Source organism: Lepeophtheirus salmonis, chromosome 5, assembly GCF_016086655.4.
Source record: "Lepeophtheirus salmonis chromosome 5, UVic_Lsal_1.4, whole genome shotgun sequence".
Classification (NCBI taxonomy): Eukaryota; Metazoa; Arthropoda; class Copepoda; order Siphonostomatoida; family Caligidae; genus Lepeophtheirus; species Lepeophtheirus salmonis.
Window position 1 is genome coordinate 50860903 of NC_052135.2, and position 12230 is coordinate 50873132.

The following is a 12230-nucleotide window of genomic DNA, read 5'->3' on the forward strand; positions in this document are numbered from 1 at the left end:
GGAGGAAATCAGATAAGAGCCTCATTTGCTCCTTCGAGACTTCTCCCATTTGATTTTGAACACCGCTCTGGTGGGTGATGAGTGATGAAGTTTAATAATGACGTAATTAATTTCATATTATTTACTATATGAAAATGGCACTGAAATTAACGTTGCTCAAATGAAGCTTGCCCAAATGAATACTTGCTCAAATGAATGTTGCTAAGATAACCCTAGCTGAAATAAATGTTGATCAAATGAATAAATGACAAAGTGTTATAAAGGTTTGAGTGTACAAGGGTGTCCACGATAAATTGGAACTATCTTCAAATTCAACCTGCTTGATAAAAATGGAATTTGGAGTGTATTTGTTAATATGAAAAAGTTACACATGATATTAAACAATAAATTTATTCAACATGTCCTCCCTCAGCAGCCACCATCTTCTCCATCCTGCCCCTAAAGGATTTGCATGCCCTAATGACTTCTGCAGAATCGACAGTATTCCCCTCCCTCGTAATGGAGCCCTTCAGGGCCGCGATGCTCTTGTGGCTGACCTTGCACACCTCCCTCTCCAACTTCCCCTACCAGTAGTAATCACACGGATTGAGGTCGGGTGAGTTGGAGGGCCAGGTGTTGCGATCCCAGAAAGTGATGTTGTGGGAGTTGAAGAGGTTAGTGGTCCTCATGGCGATGTGTGCGGGTGCTGAGTCTTGTTGGAATATGAACTCCTTCCCAGCGGCCGTATCCTTCATCCAGGGGATGACAAACTCCTCTATGACTTCGCAGTACCTTATCGCGTTAACCCTTTCCTTGGGATTCAAGAAGAAAGGAGGCATCACATCACCGGTGCTGCATATGATACCCTGGGTCATCACGGAGGCTGGGAACTTTGCAGTGAAGACTGCAGGGATCTCTTCTCTCTCCTTGGCAAGCCACCTGTTATTCCAGACGTTGTAGCTTCTGTCGACAGTCCAGTTCTTCTCGTCGGAGAAGAAGATGATTCTTCCTCCATGGCTCTTCAGGTCATTGAGGAGACGCTTACCGTTGGTGAGCCTGGTGGCCTTCATGGATACCGTGAGGATATGTTGTTTGGCCATTCGGTATGACCTGTACCCGAGGACCTCATTCACAGCCTTGGAGACCAGCTGCTTGCTCACTCCACGGTTCTTGGCCAACCTGGACAAGGAAATCACCGGTGAAGCCTTGCACGACTTCCGGAGCCCTTCAAGGAAGCAGGGAGTGTGGATTCGGACACTTCTCATGTTGTGGGCCTTGCGGCAGACCTTCCTCCCAACCTCCCAGGCATGGAAGACCCTTGTACACCGGGATCTTGGGGTAGTTAATAAGCTTGTAGATAGCAGAGGGCTTGTGTCCCGCGCAAGCCAATTCGAGGATGGCGTCTCTCCTTGCTTGTTCCATGATGACTATTGTGGTGAAAGTTATAGTGTATTGTTCACACAATCTTTTATATTAGTATGATTTAACCCCGAATATCCACATTATGGATCTGGATGAAGTTTAAAGTAGTTCCAATTTATCGTGGACACCCTGTATACTACCAACGTTTTCTTCAATAGTATTGTGCTTGCACGGTTCAGTCGTGAATTATATTGTGTTGACTATGGGGGTCTCAAAGAAAATAATTCGCCATACATTACATTTTTACTACCTGAAAGGGAAAAATGCGTAGAAGGCAACCAAGAAAATTTGCCATGTACGCGGGGCCGATACTTTTTCTGTTCGTGTTGCACAATAGTGATTCCAGCGATTTTTATTTTTTTCCCGCTAAATTCTTACCTCAACTGGGAACAACCCGACCGTTTGAAGCTGGCAGTCGAACAGAAGCGGCAAGCATTGGTTAATAGGAGACAACAAGACATCATCAAGGCAACGCCTGTCTGCACACATCTTTGATGACGTGCCAGAAGTTCTGGTAACTCGGGTGGAAAGTTCTTATGCATCTCTAGTCTGGACCCGGCACCAAGGGACTACGACCTGTTCTTTTCTATGGCCAACGCACTTGGAGGTACACATTTGGGCTCAATATAGAGACCTGTAAAAATTGTTGTGTGAGTTTTTTTGCGAATAGGGACAAGCGCTTCTACAAAAAAGTTGACAATAATCAATATTATTTCTACTTTATATTTAGACCCCTTTTATAAATTAAAAAAAAGTGTTATTAACTTCAAATAACATAACAACGTATATATTGCTTAAACAAATTGTTTGGATGAGAAGACCATATTTATTTTAGTCTAATAATTGCCGAATCGAAATTCACGAATAATTCTTTTGCACTAGTTTTGCAAAAAAAGAAAGAAGAAAGTTTATTGCAAATGTAAGGAGGAACTCAAAATACTGATATTTTTTCGGACTTGCATAAACAAAAAAGTTATAGAAAATAATGTTGTCGAAAAAATAACCCTCGATAACTGGTTAATTTATGCAAATATTGCAAAATCTATGTTATAAAATGTTACCACAATTGAAAATACTCTTGTTTGTAGTTAAAGTTTAATGATTGTAAGTGCAATCTATATACAGCGTTTTTTTGGCATTTTTTCTTAAAAATTAAAGTTTGATGAAAAAAATGAAAAATTATTAAGAAATTGACAAATATTTCAGTTAAACAACTATTTTAATGTGTTAAATTTATGTACAAACTTTATTTTACTTACAAATCCAATATTCCATTGGAAGTACATTTTTTCGCACTTGAAAAAAGAAAGAAAAATAGAACATGCAATTTTCACCAATTTTTTTTTTGCACATAATTTTTTTGATTTTGAATAAATTTAGAAACATAGTTATTTGTATCTTTGTATTTTGAGACAGGACTTATTTTTTTATTTATAGTTCAACCCCTCATCTAGTCTCTTTGAGCTTAAAAAAACAGTATTTGTGTTTTGGCCCCCCTTATATGACCCCCTCTAAAATATGCACCTATGTTTTTGCCTGAAGAACATGTTCAAAAGAGGCATCCATTGAGCCTCCTATGTTCAACGGTTTGGGCACCCTTAAAGGACACACACACAAACTATATTTTATACATTATACAGATTTTATTAAGTCGCAAAATGTTCCATTTTGTTTAATATCTATGTTTTTTGGTGGTTTTAAAATTATGCCAAGAATGTTAGCCCTGGGAATATTATAATAAGGTTTTAAAAAACTTATTATTATACATTTTGTTCTAATTTGATTTGAGTATCTAGAATTTGTGAAAAGTGATGATGCATTAATCCCAGAGACTGCCTTGAATCGTCCAATAAATAAAATTATACTTCATCGCTTATTTAAATATAATTTGCTAACCGTTACTTATTATTTATATTATTTACTACATTACGTAGACTCCTATAAATATTTCTGACCTAGGCTACTCTAAGTGTTGACATGTGCAATTTGACATTTCCTTTAGTATTTCGACATTTTTCTAGCCAAATCGCACTCAGAATGTTTTGACGTACGACCATCATTTGTGTTGTTTACAGTGACTTGAAAAATTAATTTGGCAAAAAAATTGAATTAAGTCGTGAACATTTTCGTGCGTTCATTTTTCACAACTTTCAACGTGGATTATCACGACAAGAGTTCATTGATGAACTTAAATCCCATAGCACTGTAAAAAAATGGTTTAATGAATTCAATCGTGGCCGACGCTCGCTCAAAGACAAATTCCGTGCAGGTCGTCCTAAAACGGCCTTTGTGCCAGAGAACATTAATGCCGTGCGTGAAGTGATAATACAATATCGTATTGTGACATGTCGTGAGATAGAGGCATCTTTGGGCATTTCTTTCTCCAGCATACATGTACACCAGGCTGTAAAAATGGTTTGTTCTCGTTGGATCCGGCACAATTTGACAATCGCTCAAAAAAAGGCTCGTGTCGATTGGTGCAAAGAAATGTTGATAAATACCGTTGCAGTGCTTCAAAAGACGTTTATAAGATCGGGGTAGGTGACAAATCATGGATCTATGCGTATGAACCCGAAACAAAACAACAATCGACCGTGTGGGCCTTCAAAGACGAGCCAAATCCAACAAAAGTAGTTCGTGGAAGAAGCACTTCGAAGAAAATGGTTCCCTGTTTCCTTAGCAAAACTGGTCATGTGGCAACTATTCCCCTTGAGCATTGTAGGACGGTCAATTCTGAGTGGTACATAACAATTTGTTTGCTTGAAGTCTTCGCAGAAATTAGAAAAACGAACAAGAGAAGACGAATCATTGTTCACCATGACAATTCGATGTCTCACACATCAGCTCAAACCAACGCCTTTTTGACCAGACAAAACTTTGGGGGTCATCCACCACCGTACAACCATGACTTGACACCCAATGACTTCTTTTTATTCACGCACATCAAGAAAAAATATACGTGGTCAACGATTTTCGTCGCCAGAAGATGCTGTTGAAGCGTTCAAAAACTATGTTTTGGTGGTGTCTCAATCGGAGTTGAAAAAGAGCTTCTACAAATGCTTTGAGTGCATGCAAAAGTGTATAAATCATGCTGGAGAATACTTTGAAAAAACAATAAACCCTTTTTGGATGACAAATATTTGCATTTTCATTATTAGGCCAGAAATATATATAGGAGCCTCAGTACCGGTGGAAACTTGAAAATTGCACACTTGGAAAGAAAAAAGAAAATATCCTGTCATTCTTTAATTATACATTGAACAAAATCTTTATTTATCTTTTTCTTATAGATGTCTTCAACATTCGGGGGACGGATGCTACAGACCCTACTCTCGATGTACGGCTAGAAATAAATAAAAGGGGACATTCGAACTGTATGGTGGCCACATTTCTCTTTTCTGAGAAAGCGATGTTGTTAGCTAAGAAGGACTAAGTAATTTTAGCGGGCCCCATCTTGTTTAAACACGACGTTGTCATCATGGAAATTAGCCTTAACTCAGGGTGGTAGGTCGGCCTTGAAAAAGTCAAAATATACTTTATGCGTAGCTACCGTGAGCCTGTAACTCTCCAGAAACCATATCAGGGGCACCACAATGCTGTTGGAGGCAATGATGATCTTTTTCAGGAGCCCTGATTCCTATCTATTGTCTCATTGTGGTCTCACCTCTTGTTAACCTTGTATATTGTCTTACGAGCCAATTCTTTCAGACTTGCCACCTTGGTTGTAGTTTTACCCACACGAAGAATAGTTGTTCCTCTAAGCCTTGAATCTCGCAGCAATAAAATTTCTCGTCTGATTTAAGAAAAAAAAAAAAGAGAAGAACAGCAGCTGCGTCAGATCCATGACTACCTATACAATTACAGACAGTTCTAATTTCTGCACACAGAACCTCTCAAATCAATATTATACAAGAGTGTAAGATTCAATTTTCCACCCGGTAATACTGAGTATCTAATACTCCTCTTGCCAATGTAACACATAAAATATTAATGAGCCGAATATTGGCCGAAAACATTTTCACACAATGCCGATTTGCCGAAAGGATCGATGAACTATCATAATGCCAGGCAAGAGTAGTATTAGATACTCATTACACTTACTAATTCAATAATTAATGAAGGTTGAGTAATTAAAACTTATTAATATGCTTCAATATATTAAACCATAAAAAATAGTAACAAAACAAAGCAAACTTGAGTTCTATACCTTACATACAAGTCGAGAAAATGACTCTTGAACGTGATCAACAAATTGCCATTCGCACCACTCTAAGTAGTTTGACGTCTCCAAGATCATCTTCTACGTCGTCTGCAAGTCTGAAACGTTGGAGAGGAAGAAGGAATCTATCAAAAGGCCAAAATGGATCCAAAAGACTTAAAGAAACAGCCCAGGCCAATCCCTGCTGGTACATGAGGGCCCAAGCAAGAGATATCGAGCTTTCAGACCAGACTGTCTAGAGATATATCAATGTAATGTTCTACGAACACCACCTACAGACGGAAGCAACGGACCGGAGTAAAGTCAATAAGAACACCTAAGAGGAAGCAACGGACCGGAGTAAAGTCAATAAGAACACCTTTGGATTGGGGGTACAATCATACACTAAAACATATATTCAATAAGGGATTACATTTAAAAGGATGTACATACTATAAAACTATTAAAATATACCAACTCGTAAAAACACAAGGTACATTACTATCTATTTCAAACAAATCCCTACGTCATGATCTAAAAGTAAATAAAAGACAATACATAACAATCAAAAAGTGAGTAGAAAGAGTCGTGTAAAGGTGGGGATGCCACTTTTGGCACCAGCAATGAAAGAAACCCATCTCTTCTGTTGCAAAACTATTTTTTTCTCTACTATACATTTCGGGTGCATGGCTGTGTATTTGCAGTGTCCGTCATCCAAATACTTAGGTCTTCAAAGCCACTGTCTACCAGCTCTGGGACGCATGACAAAGTACTATATCAACAGCGGGTATCAGGCCTTCCACCACCGACTGGGAGCCATCATTACTGCTAAAGGGGGCGACATTACTGATTAAGAGAGCGCAGACCCACATCAATTTATAAAACTAATTTTGCTGTAATTCTATTGTTATTTAATAAATTATAACACCTTGAATTTTACAATTCAAAGTGTTAAAATTTTAATGGACTACTCAGTATTTATATTAAATAAAGAACGGCAAATTTTCTATAGGGCTAGTAATCCCTTGGCAAATTTTCCAACGGTGAACATTCCTAGAACCGGTGAAAAAATATATTAACTACGTTTGACACTCTGTCTAAGATATTTTTTTTTCGGTACGGTTTTAAGTGACTTTTCTAGACCAATTTGAACAATTATTTACTTCTAGACCGCAAATCTCATACCGTAGTCGAAATTTAAAAGTTTTCAAATCGTGGACCGATTTTTTCGGTTTCAGTATACAGAGGTGGCAGAAGTATTTTTCAAAAAACTTTAATGCTTCATGATTTGATTTTTTTTGGAATTGAGCAGAAGTATTTTAACAATAATTATTTGCAAGGATCACTTCCCAAAATGGTCGCCATTAGTTTTAATCACATATCCTTACTAATTTTCGTTTGGGATTTTCGGCTTTGATGGGACTGCACGGAGCATTCAGGTTGCCCTTATACACCGCATTTCTGTTGTACTTTGTGACACAGATGATATCCTTCGCAGCGGTTCCGACCGAGTAAAAATCGTCAAACACTTTGGTTCGCTGCATCTGGACGTTCATTTGGAAAACTGAGCACAAAACTTCTTCAATAAGTGTTCCGTATAAATGCTTTGGATGACAAGAAGACACAATAGTCAGTGAAAGAAGCCCACATAAAAAAATCTATGTATAGACCATCTTTCTACCCAATCTAAATTTATAAGTTAAACAAATATGATTTATGCAAAACATTTAAGTGCCTATGGCATTATTGTTTTAATGTTCACCAATTTGAATCACGCATGATGTAATTAACAATTCTTATATAGAATTGATCTAAAGCAAATTTAAATAAGGTCGATCTTGACCGATTTTTTCTTTGAGACCGATTCAAATCAAACTTCCTTAAAAGAGCGAATGAGTTCGGTCACGAAAAATCATAACGGTGTCAGACCGGTCTAGAATTTTCAGGCTGATCCCAACACTAGTGTTTACATCCAACATATTATGCAGACATTCATAAAATATCGATCTTTTTAGATAATAATAATTCATATTTGCTGAAGAAATTTTACAAAAAACCAAAAGGCACCCATGTGTAAAACAACATAAATCAAGAGAGTTATAAATATTCGTTTTAATATTTTTGCATGAAATATTAGATAGTCATTTTTTTTTTGCCCTTGTTGTATTTCCCACTTTTAATTATATATATTTCCAATAGGGGATAAGTAAACTAAACAAAAGGAAAGAAAAAAAAAAAAAATTGGCAGCACACAAAAAAAATAAAGCACAGCGCCTTCCATGTGATTAACACACGTATATTAAATAATATAACCAATTTCTCCCTTTGAATTGTAAATTGCTTTACAAATTCTAAATAAAATAAATGTATATGAAGTTGAATATTATTTTACAATATTTTCTTTGCAATAACGTTATTGGTGATGTAAAGAGTTCTCTCCTCTTATGTATATAATTATTCATTGTCCCCTTGTAAAATCAAATATCTAGAATCCTACTGAAGTAATAACATAAGCCTCAATCCTCCAACTTCCTCGCGCTCATTTTGTTCTTCACAAAAATGACGTCTTTGTTACTACAAATTGCACTAAGGGATTTTTTTCTATATCTATTTGGACTGATATATCCTTTGAATCTCAGAACGGGGATTGTAATAGTTTTCAAATTGTGGGCTAATTCTATGCAACATAACAATGTACTACATAATATATGAGAGTGTAAAAATATATTTTTCATTGTAAAATGTATATTTGAGTTTATTTTTAGAAAATAAACAGAGTTAAACAATGATAATTCTTATGCCTAATCTTTATAAAAAGGAATAACATTTCGATTTTTACTAATTTAAAAAAAAAAAATATAATTCATTATCACGGAATTAAAAAAAATAATCACACTTAACCTCGATAAATTTCTGCTCTTTAAAAATAATTAAATTAGATTTTGCTGCAAAACTATGTAGACCTTCTAAAAGAAAATACTCTTTTGTAAATGAAACAACAATTACTCATACTTCAAACGAATTCTTTTGCATTCAAAAACAAATTAAAAATGAAGACGTTATTTCTTTCAAAGAAAATTATTCATTAATAGTTTTTTTTTTTATCCCTTAAATTGAACTTTCTTGAAATTGGATTATCCCTCATAAGTTAAACATAATCAACGTAAAATTTAGTAAGTAATATTATAGTTTAAAAAAATGTTAATTGATAATTATTAGAACTGTCAATGTCATTACGTCGCGAGTAGTTCGGACACCTACGAAACCAATTACGGATCGACATACTTAAAAATGTAAAATACAACAAAATTATTATCATATTAGGAATGGGCGAAACTTATAGAAAAAGACACAGTTTTGTGATTAGAGAAGGAAATACCATTAGTGCTACCGTTCTTTTTTCTCTTTTTTCATTTTTTACTAGGGACGACTTGTCTGCAAATGCACAGTACTAGTATAGCGGTACAACTCAATAAGATTTTAAACAATAATGATGACTGAAAACATTATAAAATGTGAAGAATCCAAGCTTAAAGAAAAGCTTATATCACAAGGAAATGATGCCAAGCAGTAATTTGACTTTCTTGACAGAAATTTGACTTTTTTGACAGAAATTTGACTTTCTTGACAGAAATTTGACTTCCTCTTTGTGTTTTAAATTTGAAATTAGGTCAGGTTTGGACAGAGGGCGTGCTAGAACTATTCTTGTATATAAAAAGTCCCTATAGCCTATCGGGTCTGTAACCATAGGGATAAAATATATATAGTGATGATGTGAAGAAGTAGATGACGCCGTCAAAAAGAAGAAATAATTCACAAAAACATTCAAATTGTAACAGTTGGGTAAGTTAAAAACTTAGGAGGCGCTTCAAATACCTCTATTTTTTAAAATGTTTATTATTATAATAATAACTTACTACCATAATTACCAATATAAATATAGAGATGTCAATAGGCTGATAAAGTATTTTTGAACAGATTATATTATGGAGTATAATAATATTTCATTCCCTTTTTTAAATTTTATTTAGCCTTTGAAAATATTAATGATTGAATTTAGGGAGGATTCTTACTCTAATTCAATTCAAGAATCAACAATTATTGATTCTTAAATTTAACAAGATTCGTTTTCATGTTTTCCCAAATGATATATCTACATATATTATAATTTTTACGCTTTTAGTAAAATATGAGATTAATACTGTAAACTTAGTTCCTGTCAACTATTTTTAAAAGACCATAACCCAAATTAATTATCATTAATTAGGATCATTCAAAAAAGTATTAAAGATCCTCTAAATCTATGATACAAATATTCAAAACCCTGATAGACCTAAATAATAAATTAGCCCTCATATTAAAATAATTCAGCGAAAAAGTATATATTTTCCTTGTTGGGACATTCTCAGTTTCATCCTTAATTTCATAATCAGCTTGTTGAATTATTTCTTTTTCAGGGACAAAATATTCATGATTTATCTGAGAATTGTTCACATATTTGTAGGATTTTGTAAAAGTTGCCGATCTGGAGGTAGAATTACAGGCCACAAAAGTTGGTATTTTATTCTTGAGACTATATATATCTTATTTCAATAGCATAAACGTGCATAAATGATGTGCTAGTTGATGTGATGTAATGGCTAATGATGTGTTTAATTAAAAAAAAAACCCGTTGGATATTATAGCGGAATATAATATGTTTTCGAATGTTTTGATCAAATATCAATTTTCTCTTGTCTGTTGTCTGCTGTTAAAGATAGTTATTGCTCAGTATCGTCACTTTATGTATTTCATATCTATGTAGGTTTATTAATAAAGAATAAAAAATATCATAACTTTTAATTTTTTATAAATTAACTATGATGCAATTTTAGCTGAAAAATGTAATGATGCAAAAAATACCTTACCTGGTTGGATATAAACAGAGTAAGTGCATTTTTGTTTGCAAAAGATTAAAACCTTTTTTGATCCTGTAATCGTAACACTTTATATGAGTATTTGTTTGTTTAGTCTATTTGAACACTAGATTTTCAAAATATCGTCATAACAAACATAACAACGCATACTATTTAATACTAAATAATTTATCTTACAGTTGATATTAAGACTATTGCAATTCAGTAGAGCATGATAAAATTTATCCACTTAATAGATAGAAGGCTATAGTTTACCTTAAGTATATTCAAATATTCCTCAGATCAAGCAAAGAGACTCGAAAGTTGAAAAATATAAAACATATTGGGTACAGGAACTTGAAAACTGGTCTTGCAGTTGACATTATGACTATTGCAATTCAGTGTATCATGATAAAATTTGGCCTCTTAATAGATATTATACTATAGTTTACCTCAGATGTATTCAAATATTCCTCAAATCAACCAGATAGACTCGAAATCGAAAAATATAAGTAATGACTGATTAAATAATAAAACATAGAATAAATAACTGTTTTTAAATAAGAATAGAATGAAATCCTTATGAAATGTAAATTATCCTATCTCAAAAAAAAGTCTATAATACAAGAAAATGATTCAACGGAGTAATTTGAACTTTTCAACATAAATTCGACTTTTTTTTAAATTTAATTCCTTTCAGGTTTGGATTATATAGAGGGCGCCATAGTGGCTATTGTTGTTCATTAAACAGTGCCTATAGATCAGGGATGTCAAAAATACGGGCAAAGGCCATATCCGGCCCCCTGGAGGTTTGAGATTAATCCTCATTATATCCATAAATGAATTAATTCACTGTAATTGCTTTAAAATCTGTTATTCCTATATTGTCCCCTAGAAACGCAGTGTTTTAGTACGAGTAGACAACATGAAAGCTTTGGAGGAACTAACGCCAGTGTGGTAACATTTTGAGTCTATTTAGCATCTGTTGGCAATACATTTGTGAGTGGTGCTCAAAATTCTTGAGCGAGAGTGGGAGAGTGCTCATTGTTTTGAATAACAAGCGAGAGCAGGAGTGAGCTCGCCATTTTAGAAGAGCGATAAAATCATTAGAATTTTTCCTCATTTATATAAATTGTATTACTTTTTCTGTTTCTATCTCTTATGAGGTCACAAGAACAAAAAAGTGAGGGTTAAATAATAATTTTAAAGATTACAAAAAATGTTCCTTTGTGTTTGCTTTGGAAGATAATTTTTAATTCTTTGTTAATGAATTTTCCGAGCTGAAATACGTTTTTCTTATATTTCTATGTAGTAATTTGACATAAGATCTCAAAATCTCAGGCAAGTGTAACTTCAAAAACTTAAGAACCCTATGTTCAAGCTCAAACTAATTATCATGCTTAACTAAATGATAGTGTACAAAACCTCGAAATAATATGTCCCCTCAGAAAGTGGTTCCCAAACTTTTTGTGTCCAACGCACACCAAAAGACAAGTAATTTTTTTTGACAAACCTATATAAATAACACCAATTATATAGATTATTATAAGCTACATGGATGACACAAATCGTACGGCGCACTTGAACTTACCTCAAGACACAATGTTTGGGAACCACTACCCATTAGCATTTAATATTATGTTATTTGCATGTGGTAATGTGAATTCTATCAATTTAATTACTTTTATTCAAAGATATTGGAATATTTGGCAGAATTGCCGTTAGATATAATAAAC